The sequence below is a fragment of the Humulus lupulus genome, chromosome 7 (assembly GCF_963169125.1).
Source record: "Humulus lupulus chromosome 7, drHumLupu1.1, whole genome shotgun sequence".
Lineage (NCBI taxonomy): Eukaryota > Viridiplantae > Streptophyta > Magnoliopsida > Rosales > Cannabaceae > Humulus > Humulus lupulus.
In genome coordinates this window covers 41,743,448-41,753,885 of record NC_084799.1, presented here as the reverse complement: position 1 = coordinate 41,753,885, position 10,438 = coordinate 41,743,448, and the positions used below count along the sequence as shown (strand labels likewise).

At 38.1% G+C, this 10,438-nt stretch overlaps 1 long non-coding RNA gene across 4 annotated transcripts; it reads left to right on the top strand.

Annotated features, from left to right (window-relative positions):
• The first annotated feature begins 3,788 nt into the window (after nucleotides 1-3,788).
• LOC133791234 (uncharacterized) lies at nucleotides 3,789-7,671 on the top strand. Of its 4 annotated transcripts, none has more exons than XR_009874151.1 (4): nucleotides 3,789-3,991; nucleotides 5,976-6,137; nucleotides 6,239-6,624; nucleotides 6,693-7,671. It is a non-coding gene; the product is annotated as an uncharacterized LOC133791234 (long non-coding RNA). The 4 variants fall into 4 exon arrangements; XR_009874150.1 differs by having other exon boundaries at nucleotides 3,789-3,995; XR_009874152.1 differs by having other exon boundaries at nucleotides 3,789-5,358.
• Nucleotides 7,672-10,438: the final 2,767 nt, after the last annotated feature.

The window sequence follows — 10,438 nt, the reverse complement described above, 5'->3', positions numbered from 1 at the left end:
TCTAATATTAAACAAATTAATATGAGATAACCTAGAACGTGTTTCTAAAATTGAATTCAAAGAGAAACAAAGACAAGAATACTTACAGTATACGCAGCGGAATGAAAGAGTCCTTCCTTCAGTTTCTCTAACTCTTGTATCCTCTATGTCACAGAGTATTATGAAGAAACTGAACCGATCTTCTATTTTCTTCACAGTCTTCCAATGTATCCTTAGAATCACCTAGACTAGTGTGGGAAATTCTCAACACATGAGATAGATATAGAGAGAAAAAGAGAAAATAGCAAAGAGGCTTAGAAAATGACTTGTGTTTAGAGAGAATCTAAAACTATAAAAAAACCAGTGATTAAACTTATGTTTTGACTTCTCTCTAAGCACTCCTTTTATATACTCAATTAGGCCATTTAATTTAATTAAAAAATCAATAAAATAATAGCCATTTTAAATTCTTAGGTCAAAATTATCATGGGCTTTAGGCCCGGGAAATTTCCCATTTGATTATAAGCCCATTGGACTTAAAAACAAGACCTGTATTATTTTCTATTGATTTAATTAATTAAATAATCATTTATAAAATTAATTATTTATAATTTGAACCTTGATTTAAACTTATTTATTAATTTAGATACCAATTTATCTTAATTAATAAATCTGTCATAATTTCTCTTTTCTTCTAAAAAATACATAACTCTGCAAAACTATCCAAAATTGACCTGGTCAACTTTGATAATTCTAATTGATAATTAAATCAATTAATTGAGACTATATAGATGATTTTATCCAAGGTACAATGCGGACCATGGGCCTATGAAATCAAGCTCCAATAAGTTATCATAAATCTAACAAATAAATTTACTAACTTATTAATTCCTCGTGACTTCACTATAGACTCGGAATTGCACTCTTGAATTCATAGAACGTTCTATAACAAATATAGATACGCTATTAATTATCCATTGTTACAACCATAATTGTCACTCAATCCTCTATAGATGGTCTACAACGAGATAGGACTAAAATAACGTTTTACCCCTCATTGTATTTTATCCTTAAAACACTTAGTTCCTTGTAAATGATATTTCAGTAAAATAATTTAATTAGTGAAATGAGATCTCTATCATTTAACACCTTGAACCAAACTAAAAGGAAACCATCGTTTCACTTCTTCATCAGAAGCTATAGATGTTCATATCTATGATTAACACTCACACTCAATTTTACTATCGAGTTCCCAAGATGTAAGTACGGGATAGTCCGTAGGGTAAGCTGGTAACGAACAAGCCAAAGAACTCAAATAATACAATCATTTAGAATACTAACCACTCAAAATTGAGATTGAATTGACCTATGGTCAACTATATGATATGACTAGAATAGATAATAACGGTATGTTTACTTATCTTATCAACTGTCAATATCGGTCCTGTCCGATGTAACAAATACATCCGATCTTATCTACTTTGCTAATGTTCTGGAAAGAACATAACACTGTAATGTGTAAGTAGATCATATTGTAGATTAGCAAGTCAGTGTAAATCCTGTGCATTGACTAATCTTAAGAATAACTTATTTTGAACATATAATCATATTTATATTCCACTGTGATTACGTCACTATAAATATGATTAGCTATATGCTCGGGATTTAATAGAAGTTTATATTAAACAAATAATCATGAAAATAAAACATGTAAGCAAAGTGATTGACCAAGTCAAAAAATGATTTCTATTCTTTTATTGATAATAAAATGAGATTACAAAGAATTTGGGTTTTAATTAGGGCATAAAACCCCAACACCAAAAACCCTTGTTTTACCCCTTCAAACTCATTTCAAAACCTCTTTAAAACTCTCCCAATACCACCAAGCAAAGCCACCAATTGTTACTACAACTTACCCACCATACAAGCATCAAAACCCAAGTAAATTTCCTTAAAAACTTCCATTGATTCTCAACTAAACCCTTCAAATTTCTCAACTGAAAACCATTAGAAAAATAGAGTATAGATAAAGTTGCATGGATGAATTCTTACCTCAAGCTGGATTTAAGTCCCCTTCAATGGATGAACTAAAGTCCTAAGCTCCAAACTTTGATTCCTAGCTTTGTTCTTCAAATTGAGGTTCAAAGATTGAAAATAAGGAGGAGGAATGATGATCAGTTGAAGGAGAAGAGTACTCTAATTTTGGTAAGCTTCTACTGTCTACGTAGTTGATATATATATATATATCTTAGGGGTGAAAAGACTATTTTGCCCCTAAGTCAAATAAAGGTTTCTAAAGACTCCCAAGGGTAAAACTGTCCTTTTCCACATATTTTGTTAATCATAATTAACACCCTCTAATTCTCATTATTCTAGATATTCTCAAATACAAAGAATTCATATCTTGTTACCCTTTAATTCCCGGCAACGCTCTAATCATCAAATCTCCCCGAGACTCACCCCGAGCCCCGAACTTAAACCTGTTATGACCAAACCGCTAAATTGTTACTTATAGAGGTTGAAATCTACAATGATCGGAAAGGATGGATCGTGGGCACTAACAACCTATAGAACAAAGGAAGAATGACCGTAAAAGCCTTGGGACACTGGGGTGATGCCAGCCGAAGGGACTCCGACGGTCAAGTCAGTAAGCAATTCAAATATATAATAAAGAAAATGTAAAGAAAGTAAACAACAAGTGAATAAATCCATTGTAATGTGGTAGTGAAGGATGATCTAAGTGATCGGTCTGACAGTATTAGAGAGAGATTGAGTTTTTTGAATAAAAAAGGCCTCTCCCCTTCAGGTCCTGAAACTTGCTTTTATAAAGTTTTCAATAGTCTGTTGCTTAGCCATTGAGGAGTGAGCGTGAGAAGCAGTCTTCCTCCTGAAAAGGAGAAAGACCTATTCTCTTGGGTGAGTTATAGATTGACCCAACTCCCTTGCCCACGTTTTGGACTCGTTTTGCCGCTATAAAGCTTTTGGGCTTACAGAGTAGTCAAAATCCAACACTACCCTTGATGAGTGGGCTAAGATTTATTTGGGGCATAGATTGGGCCTGGTTGTTTAGAGTAGTTCCTTACGGACTTAACTTGATGGTCTCTTTAGTGTTTGTTGGGCTATAGTTTCTGATTGGGCCGATGGCATAATTGATTTGGGCTTGGCGTAATTTTTGGCCACTACAGTTTGTCCCTTACTTTCTGAGTCACGTTAAGTTGGGTCGGAAAGTAGTAGCGTCGACTGGCAAAAAATTTAAGATATGTAGTTTAGATAATTTTGTCGAGTGATCTAGAAAAATGTTGGATTTTTGTTGAGGTGTATAAAAGAACAATTTAAAATGGAGCTTGATAATTTAATAATATATATACACTTCTTGTTATAGTAATTATTAAGCTTATTTAAATAAAATATATTTTAAGATTATGTTTCACATATATATTATTAAACATATATATATATATTATGCCTAAGTGTTGACTATGATGTGTAATATATATTATAATAAATATCATTTATATGTGATTAAAATATATATACTTCATCAAGAGTATAACACGTATGCAATATGTATATGAACCTTTAATTGAAAAGAGAAAAAGAAAACTGATGTGTAATATATATTATAATAATAAATATTATTTATATGTGATAATAATATATATACTACTCATAAACGTTTAAGAGAAAAAGAAAACTTACTATTGGGCCTAAAGGATGGGCCATGGCATACGGTACATGTCTCCATTTCGTTTTGCTATAGCATATATGCTCCATCTTGTTTAATGTTCACCCAACTCAGTACAGAGGTTAAGATAGAGCATCAGAACGAAGTGGTGCGGCGCAGGAGCAATCCCTTTATTTTTCAAGGTTCCCTCGCATATATGTACTGCATTCATTTTAAGAAGAACATGTAGCCTTGTTTTAGGACTTTAGGCCAACCCATCTGTATTTATGGAGAAGAAGTTGTGACTTGTAGCATTATTTCTCAGCAGAGAATTGACTTCCAACAACTGTAGGTGAATTTTCTTTGATTCTTTTGTATTTTCAATACATTTTGGTGAGCTTTTGTTTTTGTTTTGGCATTTTTTCTAGAACCTTAGGATTTTTTGTGGTAGATTGTGAAATGGGTTTATAGGGTTTCCATGAAAGGTTTAAATATTCTTGGTGTTCTTGATATTTTGGCTTTTTGATCTAGAATGAATGACAATAAAAATTTAAATGTGTTTTTGGTGGTTTATGGGCTTTTGTGTTTGTGGGTTGTTCTAGGTTTTGATTTGGCAAATATTTTGCCCAAAATTTTACTAAGTGTTTGAGACAATTTGGTGGATTGTAGAATGAGAAAATGCTTGTCTTGATATCACATATTTACTTGGGGATTGTAGAGAGTTATAATTGGTGGACCCAATGTCATCCATCAGTCTTGGGATTGTAGTGTACCAAAGAGGGTCACTCCCAAATTGTGTATCCGTCTTGGGATTGTAGGGTACCAAAGAGGGTCACTCCCAAGTTGTGTATCCGTCTTGGGATCGTAGGGTACCAAAGAGGGTCACTTCCAAGTTGTGTATCCGTCTAGGGATCGTAGGATACCAAAGAGGGTCACTCCCAAGCTGTGTATCCGTCTTGGGATTGTAGGGTACCAGAGAGGGTCACTCCCAAGCTGTGTATCTGTCTTGGAATCGTAGGGTACCAAAGAGGGTCACTGCCAAGCTGTGTATCCGTCTAGGGATCATCACGTGCCGGATGAGGGGGCACCTCCGTGTTGGTGTCCCTAGTAAATAAAAGGACGGTCATGGGGATATGAACAAAAAACCTCTTTTCTGACGTAGGTGTGATAAAGAATGGGGTACCACTTTAGGCTGTCCCTAGCGTAGGAAACTGAGTCTTTTGTGGATCGTGAACAAGTGTTATGCGCTTTAATGGGACACTTTTATTGGTGTCTAGTGGAATCGTTATGTGAGAATAGAGCCTTCGAGGTTCTATGTCATTAATGTGTTGTGTGAAATAGCCAATTAGGATTTTTGTGTTGCAATATCATATATATATATATATATCTTTAAGATTTTGACAACCTATGTCATGAATAGGAGTTTATGTCGAGCGTCGGGAGTGCGTTCTACCCCGCATTTGTAGAGGTAGATTCCGATACTGATAGTAATGGTCATCAGGTTATCAATATGGATGACGACTTTGGTGATGATGTCCTAGATGCTTTGCCTATTAATCATGTTATAGTGGTAGATGATTATTATGGTGGGGATATTGAAGACCACGATGTCGTCGGGTTGGCGGTACCTGGCGAAGAAGCTCCAGTGATGGGTTATGTCTTGGCGCAACTAGTGGGTGAAGATGATGGGCCAAGCTTTTCTGGCAGATCACAAGGTATTTTACGGGCAAATCCTGAAACCCAACTAACAGTTCCCCTTTTAGCTAAGATGAGATTATCTTTCGGTATTCCTCGTAGTATTAAGATGAGGTTACCCAAGTTTGTCAAACGGGTCGATTGGGATACCCCCGGTTGGTGTGGTATGTATGAGTACACCTTTCATCAAGGCTTCAGGTTACCCTTCCCTCTTTTTGTTTCAAAAGTACTTAACTGGTATCATATAGCCCCTAGTTAGCTAATGCCTAATGCATGGAGAGTGCTCTTAGGCATCGAAAGGTTTGCTGAGGTGTTCGGGATGAGTGTTGAGTTATTAGAGTTTCGTGCTCATTACACAGTGAGAGAACATGATAAAGAGAAGGGAAGATATAGTTTTGTGTCTCGTAATGAAGAAAAGTCCTTGGTTTGTAATATAAAATCCAATGACCGTTGGTGGAAAGAACCTTATTGTTTCTTCCATGGAAAAGAAATGTTCTCGCCTGGAGCCGATAGTTTTCCTACTAGTTGGCGGGTATTAGGTAGGTGTTGCATGCTAGATTATTTTACCTATTTTTCTTGTGTCTTGTTTCCAACCCATTGAAATCCTAATGTTGGTATTTTCTTTTTCTTTTTGTAGATAAAGAATTGACCAAACTTCCTGCTTTGTCGTACGATAGTGACCAGAATTTGAAGAAAATTTTAGCCATCCCTGAAAAGCAATGAAGTTGGAAGAAATTGCTAAAGGAATCAAATTTGACTTCCAGTTTTCTTTGGAGCAAAGTCGAGGGGCGGAGTGAAGGTAATCTTCTTATTGGATCGGATGGTCGTATTCCTATTTTTTTTTTAAGCGAGCTTTAGAGTTGATTGGTATCAAGTTTATTCTTCTTAACCATCTGACAGAAGAAGAACGTAATCTAGCGGATAAATTTTTGAAAAAGATGTCATTCAAAATGCCTTCCAGTCCTGATGCCTTGGCAAAAGCCAAGAAAGCGGCGAGTAAGAAGAAAGGCCATTCGTCGACTGTAGAGCCATCAATAAACCCCGTGCCCTCAAAGAGTATTGTTCCTTCAAAGGTCATCGAAGGAGGATCAAGCAAGAGGCCTAGGGTTGATTTTGATGAGGAAGAAAATATCTCTGTCACCATTCCAAGGAATACTTGTGTGTATTCGAACCCTTTGTCTATTGAAGGATATGTCGAAGCCCTCTTGTGTCCTCGTGATGAGACTCGTTTGAAAGAAATGGGATCCGTCGAGTCATCCAATGATTTGGTGTCTGGAGCCTATCGGGTAAGCAACCTATTTTACTTATTTCATTTTTGTATATTTTGTTTGTACTAACTCATTTATTTTTACAGATGCTTTCTAATGCGATTCATATTCGTCGAGACCATCAACGCCTCGGAAGGAAAAAACCGTGATCTTAAAAAGTCCAACACCGAGCTTCGATCGGGTCTTACGAAAGTTGACAAGATGCTTAAGGCAAGTAAAGAATTAAACGAAGAGTTGAAGAGGCAATTAAAGGATAAAGAGAGCCTTTTGATGCTCTTTGTTGAGCCTTTTGAATGTCGAATTGTGCTCTCTGTTGTATTGTTGAGGTTTTTTATGTTAAATCATGCGTTTCACTACAGTTGAATGTTGGTAGTCAACTATGATTGAAGTTTAATGAATATCACACAATTTGACCAAGCATAAAGTGATTGTGATCATGGTCCTCTACAGGAGGTATGTGATTATGTCAGATAGCACCATTGGTAGTATTCTACAATAATATCATACGATAGGCGACAAACAATAGTTATTCATCATCCATCTGTTTAGAGATCCATTCATTGGTCTGAGGACCGTCAAGTGCCAACAATACCTATTTATGGCCATCCATCCGACTGGTATCCACCATCCGTCCAGGGTCCATCCATCCGTCTGGGGATGGTCGTGTGACAAAAAGTGCCAACCTAGGGCAAGCCATCCGGTTAGGGATTGTCACGTAACAAGGAGTGGAAACCTTGGGCCAACCATCCATCTGGGGATGGTTATGCAACAAGGAATGCCAGCTTATGGCAATCCATCCATCTGGGGATGGTGTCTACCATCCGTCCGGGGTCCATCCATCCGTCCGGGGATGGTCGTGTGACAAAAAGTTCCAACCTAGGGCAAGCCATCCGTTTAGGGATGGTCATGTAACAAGGAGTGGCAACCTTGGGTCAACCATCCATCTGGGGATGGTTGTGCAACAAGGAGTGCCAACCTATGGAAATCCATCCATCTGGGGATGGTTGATTTTGTATGTAAAACTTGACCAAGTGTAAATTTTATTGTAAAATGACAATATTCATAATCAACATTTTTTGAGAAAAGTAAAGTAAAAAAAGAAGATATTCAAACCTGGAATCGTCATAAGTTGTCTACGATTATTGTCTTGGTCTTTTCAAGCATTTCTTCGACCTTCTCCTTTCTCCCCAGTCCAAGTGTTGGTATGTTATATGGTGATGCTTGGACTTGTGTCGAGTTTGAATTAATATTCATTATCAGGTGTTCGTCCAGGTTTATTTCAGACTTCTGATACATGGATCATCAACTAGCCTCTTGACTATTATATTTGAATCATGTTTAATGTCAGGGGGTGCGGTCGACGGCAGAGCCGTCGACCTTCTGATGCTTAAGTCAGTATTGAGATCTTATAATAAAGAATAATAAATAATTGAAACGTTTTACCTATTTAATGGGTATGTGTTGGCTTTCCTTGGCCGGTCTTCGAATCCTGGAATGTCAGAGGGTGTGGTCGACAGCAAAGCCGTCGACCCTCCGATGCTTAAGTTAGTATTGTGATTATATAATGATAAAGGTAAAGTACTTAGAGTTAAGAGTTTAGAAGTGATACTGTTTTAAATGAACAGTGTTCCAGCTGTTACTTATGTTGCGTCCATCATATGGTTGAAGTCTATATGCACCTTGTCCTACTATTTTGGTAATCTTATAGGGCCTTTCCCATGTCGGACCCAACTTTCCAACTCCTGCTTCTTTTGTATTCTGGAAGACCCTTCTTAAGACCCAGTCACCAACATGGAATTGTCGAACTCTGATATTCTTGTTAAAGTGTTGTGCCACTTTATGTTGGTAGGCTGCGACCCTTATTAATGATTGTTCCCTTCGTTCATCTAATATTTCAAGCCCGTGACCAATGTTTTGCCAATTTCTTGCATCTGTCGTGTGCTCGAATCTTGTGGAAGGGAGTCCTGTCTCTACGGGAATGACTGCCTCGGTTCCATAGGTTAGCGAGAACAGGGTTTCTCCAGTTGAAGTCTTTCTTGTTGTTCGGTAGGCCCATAGTACTTCTGGAAGTTCATCTGCCCACCTTCCTTTTGCTCTGTCTAGTCTTTTCTTTAGCGATGATACCACGGTCTTGTTTGTCACTTTTGCTTGTCCATTTGATTGTGGGTATCTGGGTGTCGAGAACGAGAGTTGTATTTCCCATTTTTTACAAAAATCTTGAAATTCGATACTTATGAATTGAGAACCGTTGTCCATCACAATCTCCCTTGGCACCCCAAATCTGCATATGACATTTCTCCAGATAAAACTCTTGACTTCTCGGTCCCTGACTTGCGCGTATGCTTCTGCTTCAACCCACTTGGTGAAATAATCAGTCACTGCTAGCATAAATACTCTTTGTCCCGGCGCCGTTGGCATCTTTCCTACGATATCCATTCCCCACTTCATGAAGGGCCATGGCGTCAATGTTGAATGGAGTTTTTCAGGTGGCATATGCGACACTTGAGCAAACCTCTGACACTTGTCGCGCCTTTTAACAAATTCAATTGAGTCTTTCCTCATTGTTGGCCAATAATACTCGGTTGTAAGGGCTTTGTTACACAGGCTCCTTGATCCAGAATGGTTTCCGCATTCGCCTTCGTGTAGCTCTGTCAGTATATACTTTGCCTCAGCTGGATTCAAACACCTAAGTAAAGGACCAGTGAACGATCTTTTGTACAGTCGACCGTTGCTGAGGGTGAACCTGGCTGCCTTTGTCCTTAGCTTTCTTGACTCATTTTTGTCTGCCGGTAAAGTACCATGGTGCAGGTACTCAATAACTGGTGTCATCCAAGATTGAGTGTCGATGGTGTTCGTTGATTGTTTTGGTTGCTTCCACACGGCTGGCCATTGCATGTATACTACTGGGATTGTAACCCCATTCCTTATTTGGATTGTCGAGCCCAAGTTTGCGAGTGCATCTGCATGGTCCTTCTCTAATCTAGGAACTTGAACAATTGAAAATTCATTGAAGTGTTTTACCTTTTCTTTTACTACCTCCAAGTATGCTGTCATTTTTTAGTCTTTTGCTTGGTAAGTCCCATTGAGTTGGTTGACCACCAGTTGGGAGTCCGAAGTGACTTTGATATTCTTTATATTCAATTCCCTTGCTAAGTCGAGTCCAGCTATCAATGCCTCATATTCTGCTTCATTATTCATAGCTTTGAATTCACACCTAATGGATCGTTGTATAATGTCTCCAGTTGGGATTGTGAGCACTATCCCAAGTCAGCATCCTTTGCTATTGCTTGACCCATCAACCGACAACCTCCATTTGGTATTTGATTGTTGTTCCTGACATAACAATTCCTTCTCCTCTTGAATCTGCATATCACTAGAGAAGTCTGCAATAAAGTCAGCTAATACCTGAGATTTGATTGCGGTCCTTGGTTAAAATGTGATATCATATTCACTGAGCTCTACAACCCATTTTGTCAATCTTACTGAGAGCTCTGGTTTGTGTAGTATGGCACGGAGTGGATATTGCGTAAGTACCACTATAAGGTGACACTCGAAATAGGGTCTGAGCTTCCGTCCTGCTGTGACGAGTGCCAGAGCAAGCTTCTCTAGCTGGTTGTATCTGGTTTCTACATCCAATAGAGTTTTAGATATATAATACACAGGTTGTTGCTTACCATTTTCTTCTCTTATGAGAACGGCACTGACGGCTGTTTCTGATACTGCTAGGTAAATGTAGAGCGTTTCTCCATCTTTAGGCTTGGCCATCAGTGGTGGTGACGAGAGATATGCCTTGAGTTCGTCGAGTGCTTTCTGACATTCTTCTGTCCAGATG